Raw genomic sequence first — 13,162 nt, forward strand, 5'->3', positions numbered from 1 at the left:
GGCACCATACATAGTTACTACCATATTATTGACTATATTCTATATACTGTACTTTATGCCCATGACTATTTTATAACTGCCAATTTGTAATTTTTAGTCCTTTCACCTTTTTCATTCAGCCTTCCAACAACCTCCAATCTGGCAAAATCTATTTGTTCTCTGTATCAATGAGTTTGTTTGATTTTTAGGTTTCACCTATAAGTGCAATCACATAGTATTTGTCTTTCTCTGTATGATTTATTTCATTTAGCATAATACTCCCTAGGTCTATCCATGCCTGGCATCTTTGATTGATAGACACTTAAGCTGCTTCCATTTCTCAGTTATAGTAAATAATGCTATAAGAAATAAGGACTGCATATATCTTTTTCAAATAAGTGCACCAGATGTCTTCAAATAAATACCAATAAATGGATTTGCTGGGTCATATGATAGTACTATTTTTAATTTTTTAATAACCTCCATACTGTTTTTCATGTGGGTTGCACCCATTTGCAAGCAAAAGAACAGTACCTGAGGGTTTCCTTTCCTCCACATCTTTCCCAAAACTTGTTTGCTGATTTACTGAGGGTAGCCATTCTGACAGGTGTGAGGTTTTACTTTGCATTTCTCTGATGATTAGTTATGTTGAACACCTTTTCATATGTCTATTGGTTTTCTATATGTTCTCTTTGAAGAAACATCTATTCAGGTTCTCTGCTCATTTTTAAATTGAATTCTTTGATTTTTTTTATGTTAGGTTGTATGAGTTCCTTACATATTTTTAATATTAACCCCTTTTTAGATGTATCATTGGAAAATAGCTTCACTCATTCTGTAGACAGACCTTTAATTTTGTTGATGGTTTCACAGTTCAAAAACTTTTTAGTTTGATGTAAGCCTGTTTCTTTATATTTCTTTTGTCTCCTTTGTCTGATGAGACATATCCACACACACACACACAGATGCACACACAGATACACACACACACACAAACAGATACACACACACACAAACAGATACACACACACATACACACACACACACACACACACACACACACACACACACATATATATATACAACTAAGAGCGATGTCCAAATGTTTGCTACCTGTTTCCTTCTATGATTTTTAAGGTTTAGGGCCTTACAATTAATTATTTAATCTATCTTGAGTTTATTCTTGTATATGGTTTAAGAAAGTAGTCTACTTTCATTATTTTTGCATATATCTGTTCAGTTTTCCCAAAACCATTTATTGAAAAACTCTCTTTTTCCCATTGCATATTTTTGCCTCTTCTGTCATAGATTAATTGACCATTTAGGCATGATTTTATTTCTGGGATCACTGTTCTGGTCAATTGATCTGTGTCTGTTTTTATTACTACGATGCTGTGATTAGTATAGCCTTGTAGTATAGTTTGATTTCAGGTAGCATGATAGCTGTTGTTATTTTTTAACATTGCTTTGGCTATCTAGGGTCTTTTGTGGATCCATATATATTTTAGGATTATTTATCCTAGTTCCATAAAAAACACTTGGTATTTTGATAGAGACTGCATTGAATCTGTATATTGTTTTGGGTACTAAAAACATGTTAACGATGTTAATTCTTCATATACATGGCACAGCATATGTTTCCATTTATTTGTATCTTCAATTTCTTTCTTCAGTGTCATAAAATTTTCTGAGTACAGGTCTTTTATCCCCTTGGTTAAATGTATTCTTAAGTATTTTACTCTTTATTGAACTTCTCACTAAGCTCATCAGCTCTTCTAATTTCATTGAGCATCCTGATAACCAGTGTTTTGAACTCTGCATCTGGTAGGTTGTTGTCTCCATTTTGTTTAGTTATTTTTCTGGAGTCTTGTTTGTTCTCTCATTTGGGACACCTTTCTTTATCTCCTCATCTTGGCTGCCTCCTTCTGTTTCTTCCTACATATCAGGTAGAGCTGCTATGTCTCCTGGTCTTGTGCATCCTGCAGGGCTCCGTGGTGCAGCCTCTTTGGTCACCTCAGCTGGCACTCCAAGTGTGCCCCTCCTGGTGGGCTACGTACACCCTCCTGTTGTAGTTGAACCGTAATTTTTGTTGGGATGTCAATGGCAGGATTTACCTCCAAGCAGATTGGCTGCAAGGACTGGTTGCAACCCCTATGGAGGATCTGCTGTGCTGGGACTGATCACAGTGACCCTTAATTGTGCAGCTTTTAGAGGTGGTTGGGTGGTGCTTTGGTGTGGTCTGAAGTTGTCCACAGGGTGTGCTGGCCAAGTTTAATCACCACCGGTGCCCTGCCTGAGGCCACCTGGCGTGAGCTACAAAACAATCTGTTGATGCTTGGCGCTACATTTGGGGGGCTTAGAGGTGCCCAGGAGCAGCCAAGCTGTGAACCAAGGCCCCCTGCCCTGCCACCAGTGCCAGACCAGGAGCCACTTAGCTAGATGTATGGGGCACACTGAGGCTAGATACTACTTGTTTGGGGATTGTGAAACTTTGAGAGATTTTTAGGAAAGTCTGCAGCTTGAGCCAAGACAAGCGGTTTGCATTGAAAAGCCACTGGAAATAACAGGGGAGGCCAGCAAGTAGGGTGGGGCAAGTTCTCAGGGAATCGGTAGGGAAGGGCAAACAGTGTCAGACAGGTTGATGGAGTCTTAGAGGTAGCCCCTGCTTGACAGTCCTGTGGGGGAAGTGGGGCTCAGGAAGCCACCTCTACCAGCACTTCTGTCTGACAGAAAGCTGCCCCTCCAGTCTTCATCCCCATGACACACAATTCAGTTCTTCCCCGTGTGTCCCTGGCACCTTTCCAGTGGCTGCCCCAGTGCTGGAGTTTAGAGTGAGTCTGAGTCATTCAATTTACTGAATTGTCTATCTCATTCTGCCACAATTCTCACTGATTTTCACACCCCAAAGATATGGGAACATCTCTTCTCAGCATTGGAACCCAGGGCTGCAGGCCTGGTGTGGAGCTCGGACCCCCACTCCTGAAGAGGGGACCTTTACAGCGGAGATATCCCTCTTGATTTTTGGCCCCCACACGTGGGTGTGAGGCCATCCTGCTCCTAGTCTCTTCCCTCTCTACCAGTCTCAACATGGCTTCTTTATATCTTTAGTAATAGTACTTCTGTTCAGCTATATTTCCAGTGGTTCTCAGTGATGGGTGTTCTATAGTCTGGTTGTAATTTTAATGTGTTTGTAGGAGGATGCAAGTACCGCATTTCCCTACCCTGCTGATTCCTCTCTCCCTCCTGATGCTTAACCTCCCCCCGGTGGGGCTGGGGGCAGCCTGTTCCACGTCTCCGCTCCTGAGGCCAATGCTGCTGTAGCTTATTTTTTATATTCTTAATTATAAGAATTCTGTTCAGTTAGTCTTCAGGTGCTTCTCAGTTATGATTGCTCTATAATTTAGCTATAATTTTGATGTGGTCATACTAAGTGGTGAGCACAGCATTTACCTACTCCACCATCTTGACCGGAAGTTGAAAATACATTTCAAAAATATTTTCAAGTGTCTTTTCACTTTTATAAAGCAAACCGGTATTGAGATGTTATATATCAATAGTTTAATTTCCTTTTTTAAACACTTTTAAGAACAGTTGGATTGCCAAATTTGATTGAAATTTTGCCCTTTTTAAACATCAGAAGCACATTTTAATATATTTAAAGAACACGTTATAATTGTTCCTTCCAAGGTGAACAAGTTAATTTAATCTCTGCCACCGCTTGGAACTCTGCTCTCAATATGTCACAGACTGACTTTCCTTTCCTCTAGTGGACACTGCAGAATGTAATGGTCTCAAAGGACCGGTGAGAATGTAAAATCAGAAAGGCAGGGACCAGGAAAATAAATGACTAATATAATAGCAAATATTTATTGAGGTACTTCTTTTGCATTTATGAAATAAACAGCAGTGCATTTTGGAAAGGTCACCTTATAACAATCATAAGATATAAATGTCTTTTATATTTTACATATGAAAAACATAAAACTTACCTATTCTTGTGAATGAAAAGACTAAGGTTTAAACCTAGTTCTCTATCATGGTTTAAATACTACTTTTCCTGATATAATGTTGATTAAAACTATTCAGTGACCTGCAAGCAAAAATATAAAATGAGGATTCACAATCATTAAATTCACACTTTAAAAAACCTGCAATTAAGATCAGTAATTATAATAAATCTAAACTAAAGTAACTGATATGCTGTAAAAATACTCATATGCAGGCATATATTATCAAAGTGATTAACAAAAAAGTATTCATAATACCCGTGATTAAAGGATGTTCTCTTATAGAAAAACTATCAAAGCTCCATGCAATATCAGCACTCAGAGTATGTACAGGAGCTGAATGAGAAAGAGAGATGACAGCTGAGTAGTTGGGGGAAAATTCAGCACCCACAGATCCACAAGAACCAAAAAGATTGCAAGACTTTGCTGTTAATAAAGAGATGGGGAACTACAGCTTGGATCAGGAATTACCTACTAATATGTATCTTCTAGGTTATGGAGGGTAAGTTGAGGAAATGGTTAGTTACTAGTTAGTTTACTAGTGAGCATTGGGATGTATGTGCCATGAATGAAGGATTCTTGGATGGCTGTGCTCACTGATGAAGCTCAGGCACCTAAGTAAGTGTCTGACAGAAAGAGCATGCTCATTCTTTATTCAGTGGATGAATGTTTATACTATTACATTTGAAATCTTACATGAAAAAGACAAATTCAGGGCTTCCAGTCAATATGGTGGCATAGGTAAATTCTATACTCTCATCCCCCACACAAAAATCATAACTAAATTACAGAAAAGTCATTATTTGGAACCTCCTGAAATCTAGCTGAACAGGAGTCCTACAACTAAAGATATAAAAAGAAGCCACACGGAGACTGTTAGGAGGGGAGAGACACGGAACAAGCTCGTCTACACACGTGTGGAGGGTAACAATTGGAAGGGCCCTGGCTGCAGTGGTCCAACTGGTTGAGCATGATCCTGCACACCAACAGGCTGCCCGACCCACTCCCAGTCGGGCACATGATGCGGCTGCAGCTTCGATCCCCAGTGGGGTGTGTGTGGGAGGCAACTGGTTGATGTTTTGCTCTCACATAGTTGTTTCTCTCTTGTTCTCTCCCCCTCTCCCTTCCTTTCTCTCTAAAATCAATAAAATCATATTTTAAAATATAAAATAATCCCTAGCCTGTTTGGCTTAGTGGTTAGAGTGTCGGCCCACAGATGGAAGGGCCGAGGGTTTGATTCTGGCCAAGGGCACATACCTCAGTTTTAGGCTCAATCCCTGGCCCCACAGTCAGGGCTCTTGAGGAAAGCGACCAATGGATGTGTCTCTCTCACATCAGTGTTTCTCTCTCTCTCTGAAAAGCAATGGAAAAAATACCCTTGAGTGAGGATTAAAAAATAATGAAATAAAATAATAAAATAAAATAAAACAAAACAAATAAAATATAAAATAAAAATCGGGCCCTGGCCAGTTTTGCTCAATGGTTAGATCACTGGCTGGGGACTGAGAGGTCCTGTGTTAGTTCCAGCCAAGGGCATGTACCTTGGTTGCAGGATCGGTCCCCGCCCTGGTTGGGGTGCATGCAGGAGGCAACCAGTCAAGGTTTGTCTCTCACATCTATGTCTCTCTCTCTCCCTCCCACTATCTTTGAAAAGCAATGGAAAAATATCCTTAAGTGAGGATTAAAAAGTAATATAAATAAATATAAATAAATAAATAAATAAATAAATAAATAAATAAATAGTAAAATAATAAATAAATAAAAATGGGGAAGGATATCTCTCCTGTGAGGGTCCCACCCTTGTGAAGTGAGGGGTCCCAGTCCCATAACAGGCTAGTCACCCCAGCCCAGGGTTTGAATACCAGAAAGAGAAGTCCCACAACTTCTGGCTATAAAAACCAGTGGGATTGTGGCTGAGGGAGACAGAGGCTCCTGGAGTCCCAGGTAGTTCCTCTTAAAATGCTCACCCACAGACTTACTTGGACTCACTCTCTGACCTCCAGCTCTGGGACAGCAGCTCAAAAGGCACCAGGGACATACAGGAGAAAATAAATTATCTGACATCAGAGTGAGAGCTGGAGGAACAGCTTTCTCACAGACAGAAGTTTTGGTAGAGACCATTGTTCCTTTTCTGTGCCCTCCCCCTGACAAAGCCAGCAAGCGACTCCATGACTGAGTCTCCATCAACCTGGTGGACATTGTTTGCCTTCCTTACTGATTCCCTGAAACCCCACCACACCCAACTTTTAGGCCCACCCAAGCTGTTTCGTGGCTTTTCCATACAATTTCCTTTCTTGGCTCATGCTACAGACTTTCCTAAAATTAATCAAATAAGCAGCATCTGGCCTCCCTGCACATTGTACCTCTTACTACTTGGCCCAGGCCTGGCACAAGTGCCAGCCAGCCTTGGTTGGCAGCTTGGCCTCTCCTGGACACCTCCAAGGCAAGCACAAGTAGCAACCTTCTATAGATCACTGTGTAGCTCATGCTGGGTCACACCGGGCAGGGCACAGACAGTGGCTGACCTAGGCATGTACCTCCAGGAAAGCTCCAAGGCCAGTGCGCCTGGTGGACAACATCAGACCACGTCAAATCACCACCCAACCACTTCCACAAGCAACAAACTCAAAGAGCAGACTCAGCGAGCACCACATCCCTGCTGAAGTCCTGCACAGCTGATCCCCGCCATGGTTGCCTCAGTCAGTCCTTGCAGCTGATTAGTCTGGGTAAATCCTCCCATTGACGTGCCAGAGCAACCAAGGCTTAATGCTCAACTCCAGGAGGAGGGTGTACCCAGCCACACCAGGGCGGAGGCAGACGTGAGTGCCCAGCTGGGTGAATAGGGAGGCTGTGCTGCTGGGCCCTCAGGGAGCCTACTACACAAGGCCACCCTACCAAGCCTGGGACACACAGCAGCTCTACATAAGAACAAACACAGGGAGGCTGCCCAAATGCAGAGACAGAGAAACACGTCTCAAATGAAAGAATAGAACAAAATTCCAGAAAGAGAGCTAAACAAAATAGAGCCCAGGGACCGACCAGATGCCGAGTTCAAAACACTGGCTATAAGAGTGCTCAATGAGCTTAGGAAGAAGGTAGGTCAGTCTGAAATAAGCTTACCCTTCTCAAACCCAAGGAGTTATAATCATAGCTTAACAGTGGCCCCAAATCCTCTCTCTGTGGCAGCACCACTGGCTGAAGTGCAGCACCAAAAGCAGGCAAGACAGGGAGAGACTCTGCTAGACTACTGGATCTTTGGATGCCAGGGTAATGGCACAGCAGCCCTTGGTTCTGACCCTCCTCCAAGGCTTGGTGAGGACAGGTGGGGGCCTGCAGCCACTGCAGTTGGACTTCTTCTACAGCAAGATGGAGCTGAGCCACTTGGTGGTGGATGAGGCAGTGCAGCAGTCTCTTCAGAGGCAGCTATGCCCTGCACGCACTTCCATTAAATCTTCCACTTACTTTAAACCCTGCTATGTGTGAGTCTATGAAATGCTTTTCTCAAGACTCCACAAGAACCTGTTTCCAGGCCAATCCAGCTGACACACATTGGTCCTGGTCCACGTCTGACAACTAAACTTCTCTGTTTTTCTTTCCTAGGTCTTGGTTGGCACAGTACTAGCAAAATTTTGACCCTCAAAATTTTTTGCTTAATTTAATTAAGGACGCATAGTTCATGAGTCCCTTGAGTATTTATGCATGGCTGTTTGAGAATTCACCTAAACACAGCAAGTGATCTTTGTATAGACAAAATTCTAGTTTCCCATACCAAAATCTATTATAAAGATAAATTCAGGAGATTCCAAGATGCTGGAGGATTGAGTGGAAGCTACACTGACTCTCCCAGGATCAAACTAGAATTATACCTAAAATATAGCAAAACCATCCTTAATAATCAAATGAAGACTAGCTGGAGAGCACCCTCATAATCAAGGACCTAAAGCAGAGACCACATAGAGACTGATAGGAAGTGTGGAGGCGTGAGAGCTGTCTGGGCTCCCACAAGCAGCAGCTGAAGGTCCAGAGGGATATCTCAGCTATGGGAGGTTCCCACCGAGGATTTGGGGATCTAAACTCCAGGCTGAGCTCCCCAGCCCAGAGCACCAGAACTGAGAAAGGTGCCCACATAACACCTGTCTTTGAAAAGTAGCAGAGTTGTTGTCTGCCAGGGAGAGACAGTTTGAAATGCAGGGACCCTCTTAAAGGGCCAATGCACAAAGTTTCATGTGTAGCCACTCACCTTGGGCTTGGTGAAGGGAGGGCAGAGTGAACTAGAGCTGTGTGAGGAGAATCCTGGGATGCTGGTGTGGGGGCTAGAGCTCAGAAGGTAGCTATCTGGATTCATGTGCTGAGCCATTCCTCCATACATCAGAGGACATCTTTCTCAGGCAGACATTTACTATCTAAGCAACTTTTGCCTGGGGTGGAAGCAATTGCCCTACCCATTGAAAACATCTCACCCAGCATTGTAGAGTTTCTACAGCCTGAGGATTATTAAAAGACTGAATAACAACCAGCCTCTTGGTGCTTTGAGTCTTTTCCTGATTTGCTTCTGGACACAGGTTTTGAAAACTCAGACCTCAGTGGGCATCTTAGTCTTTACCAAACTCACTGAGCCCCAACAGAGGGAACCACAAGCTGTAGAGGGCAGAAAGCTTCAAACAGGGTACTCAAGGCCAGTCACAAACAGCATCTGACATTGGCCTGCACCAGAGATCATCCAAAACACTGGGAGTCCTAGCAGATATACCTAAGACATAGAAACAAATCCAAACAGGCAGCCAAAATGGGGAAACAAAAAAAACCAACAAGTCCCAAATAAAAGAACAAAAGAATTCTCCAAAAGAAGAGCTAAATGAAGTGGAGATAAGAAATCTATCAAATGTACAGTTCAGAATACTGATCATAAGGATGATAAACAGCATGAGAAAAGATAGGGAAATGATGGAGGAAATTAAGAATAATATAGTAGAAATAAAAATATATACGTTGGAAGGAATAAACAGCATATTAGCAGAAGCTGAGGACTGAATCAGAAAATTAGAAGACCTGGTAGAAAAAATCACTCAACCAGAGAACACAAAAAAAAAACAAACAAAACATGAGTACAGTTTAAGAGAGCTGTGGGACAACATGAAACATAACAATATTCACATCATAGGAGTACCAGAAGAGGTAGAAAGTAAGCAAGGGTTAGAGAACTTGTTTGAAGAAATAATGGCAGAAAACTTCCCTAACCTGGTCAAGGAAAAAGTCACACAAATTCAGGAGGCACAGAGAGTCCCGAGCAAAAAGAATCCAAAGAGATCCACCCCAAGACACATCATAATTAAAATGCCACAAATTCAAGACAAAGAGAGATCTTTTTTTTTTTTTTTTTTTTTAATATATCTTTATTGACTTCAGAGAGAGGAAAGGAGAGGGAGAGAGAGATAGAAACATCAATGATGAGAGTCATTGATCGAGCCCGCAACTCGGGCATGTGCCCTGACCAGGAATCGAACCCCGATCGCCTGGATCCTAGGTCGATGCTCAACTGCTGAGCCACGCCCGGCCGGGCCAAAAAGAGAATCTTAAAGGCAGCAAGAGAAAAACAAGCTGTTGATTACAAAGGAGCTCTCATAAGGCTGTCAGCTGGCTTCTCATCAGAAACTCTACAGGCCAGAAGGAAATGGCATGAAATATTCAAGGTAAAGTAAAGCAAGGATCTGAAACCAAGACTACTCTATCCAGCAAGGCTATCATTCAAAATAGATGGTGAAATAAAGAGCTTTCCAGATTAAAAAAATGGCTAAAGGAGTTTATTACCACCAAACCAGCTTTGCAAGAAATGATAAAGGGACTGCTGTAATAAGAAGTTGAAATAGAGAGAGAGAGAAACATAGGCATAAAGAAATAAAATGGCAATAGATAAGTACCTATCAATAATAGCCTTAAATATAAATGGATTAAATATAGGGTAGCTGAATGGATAAGAAAACAAGACCCAAATATATGCTGTCTACAAGAGTCCCATCTCAGAACAAAAGACTCACACAGACTGAAAAAATAAAACTTTCTGGAGGACTTGAAAGGAAAGACTGACAGCAAGACAGTCATAGTCGGGGACTTTAACACCCCACTGACTTTACTGAATAGATCTTCCACCAAAATGTCAACAAGGAAACAGTGACTCTGAATGACACATTAGATCAGATGGATTTAATTGACATTTACAAAACATTTCACCCCAAAGTTGTAGAATATACATTCTCCTTAAATGCAGATGAGACATTCTCAAAGATAGACCACATGTTGGACACAAAACAAGTCTCTACAAGTTCAAGAAGGTTGAAATCATATCAAGCATCTTCTCAGACATTTACACTTTTGAATACTATGCAACTGTAAAAACGAAGGATCCCTCACCCTTTGAGGCAGCATGGTGGGACCTGGAGAGTATTATGCTAAGTGAAATAAGCCAGTCAGAGAAAGACAAGTATCACATGACTATACTCATATTTGCAATCCAATGTACAAAATAAACTGAGGAACAAAATTAAGCATGGAACAGACTGATGAATCTCAGAGGGAAGGCAGGGGTGGGTGGGGAGAGATTAACCCAAGAACTTATATGCATATATGCATAAACCATGGACCAGAATACTGTGGTGAAGGCGTGGAGGGGGAGGTTCAGGATGGAGGGAATAAATGGGGGGGAGGACATTTGTAATACTTTCAACAATAAGGATAATTTTTTTTTAAAGATAAATTCAGGACTAAAAAACTCCATAAAACCTGAGTTTATTAATCTTTCAAAAGAGAACTCATCAAGAACTGTCTCATTTGATACTCTCAGGGGTAGAAAGATAAAACCTACTTAGATATACTCAAGAAATGATAAAATTTCCACTTTAAAGAGAGGGACAGACATTTCTAGCTATGGGACCCTAACTTGCTAGATGTCAGCTCCCTAAATTCAATGAACATTCTAATACGATTTCATATCTCATGGTGTTGTGCAAATTAAGCAAGTCAATACCTAAAAAGCCCATTTTATTCAACTTCATAACAATATGAGATTAAAGCTATTGCTATGGTTTTTCACATGAGTAGTGAGGTGTAAAGTCTCTAAATAAACTTTCCAAGTAAGTCTAGCTAGTTTTTCCCTGAGAGCTACTGTGGCTTTGTAACTATCTCCCAAAATGTCAGAGCATACAGCATGGTTTAGTATGTTCACAGCATCACACATTCTGTGGGCCAGGATTTGCACAGCGCACAGTGGGGGGTGTCCTTTCTGTGGTCCAGTGTCCCAAGCCTCAGAGCAAGTTACCTGAAGATGCACACACCCACATGTCTGGCACTCCATGGATACTGGGCTGGTTGGATGCCTTGTTTCATCTCTACATGGGATGTCTGAGCCTTCCTACCTCACAGTGACGGGTGTGAAGGGAAAGAAGGCTGAGGGAGTTTAAGATCGAGCTGGCCTGCTTTTCATGACTAGTCTCACCTGTCCCTGTCTGCTCTGCTGCACCTGCTCAGCCAGGCAGTCACAGAGGGCCCAGCTCATGCAGAAAGTAACAGACTCTGCCTTTGGGTGGGCAGTGGCATGTTTCTGGAAGAACATATGAGACCAGAAATAGTGTTTTAGACGTTTTAATTGAATTATTAATTGAGATAAATTTATATTCTGCTGTAGTTGTAAGAAATAATACAGAGAGATCCCATGTGTTCTTCACTCATTTCTTCCTACAGCTTTATCTTCTAAATGATATTACAATATCATAACCAGGGTACTAATATTGATACACTATACCTATCTAGTCATATTTCCCTAGTTTTACTTTACAGTGATTTTTTAATACACACTACTACACAAGTAAATGGTAAAGCTGAATCAAACCTGTGTCTCAAAACCTGTGGCTGAAAAGCTGTGCTCTCAACCACTGTAGAACGTAGTATATGACCACTATATTTTTGCAAAATCTAAAAAACTAAAAAAAACAAAACAAGCATTCTGGGAAGCTCAGCATCCACTCCTGCTTAGATTGAATACTTTATTATTATAATTATAATTTTAAGTTTCAATAATAATAGGTGCAAAAAATTCCATTTATCCATTATTCCCCCAACCATTGCTGTCCATAACTATGTCAAAGTAATAAATTAGCATAATAAAGACAAAATAGAGGAAATCAAAGCACTACAACAAATATGACCATTTTCTAAATTCTTACCATGTGCCAACCACTTTAATAAATACTCAGTATTCACAATTTCTAATCTTTGCAGAAGTCTTTAATGGTAGAAAACTATTGTTCATTTTCATTGTACAAATAAGTAAATGACTATATAAAAATTTTAAACAATAGGCACAAAGCCTTAATACTGCTATGTTATAACCTGTATTAGAGCCTAGATCAATCTAAAATAAAATTCCTTAATCTAAAAATGTTGTATCTTTCTCTGCTTCTGGAAATAAGCTATCCAAGCAATCAAATAAAAAAATTAAAAGATTCTTCTTTCCTACCTAATATTCACTTGGCCCATCTTGAGTCACCCGATTGCAGAGTTATAAGTTGATGTTCATGGTGCATGTTGGAAGTTAGAGGCTTCTGCATATTAAATGACTGCATAGGACTCCAAAGTGATGATAGACTGAATCATTCTTGAGTACAACTTGAAATTATAGTTAGATCTTTAGATCAGTGGGTTGAACACTGGCAAAGAATTAAACATGTAAACAACAAACCTCACTAGTTAATTGGAAGGTCTGAACTTTGCCTCTGACCATATTTAGTATTTGTAATTGGGAAAGTTGTAAAGATTATGTATAATTTTTGACAATATGTCAATTACAAGAAGTTTAAATAAAGTCACTGTTCTGAAATCATCGTGACATTTCAGCAGCTACAACCCCTCTAGGATAATTCTACCTGGCAGCTAACTTGACCTTTTTAAAAAACTTTTTTTGAAACATTCCTGTTACAAAGAAAAAGTTCAATTAAATCAATCAAGAATTTATTGAGAATCGGGAGAATTGTAGTACAAGTAAAAGCCACATCAAATATACATCTGGTTGATTTATATAAATAAAATCAGTAAACACAAACACAAGAATGCAGACTAGTACATAAAGACAGGTTATAATTTCTAAGTACTTTAACTGTCATGGTATAGTAGTGACAGAGAAGGAC

This window comes from Miniopterus natalensis, chromosome 8, assembly GCF_054644295.1.
Source record: "Miniopterus natalensis isolate mMinNat1 chromosome 8, mMinNat1.hap1, whole genome shotgun sequence".
Taxonomy (NCBI): domain Eukaryota; kingdom Metazoa; phylum Chordata; class Mammalia; order Chiroptera; family Miniopteridae; genus Miniopterus; species Miniopterus natalensis.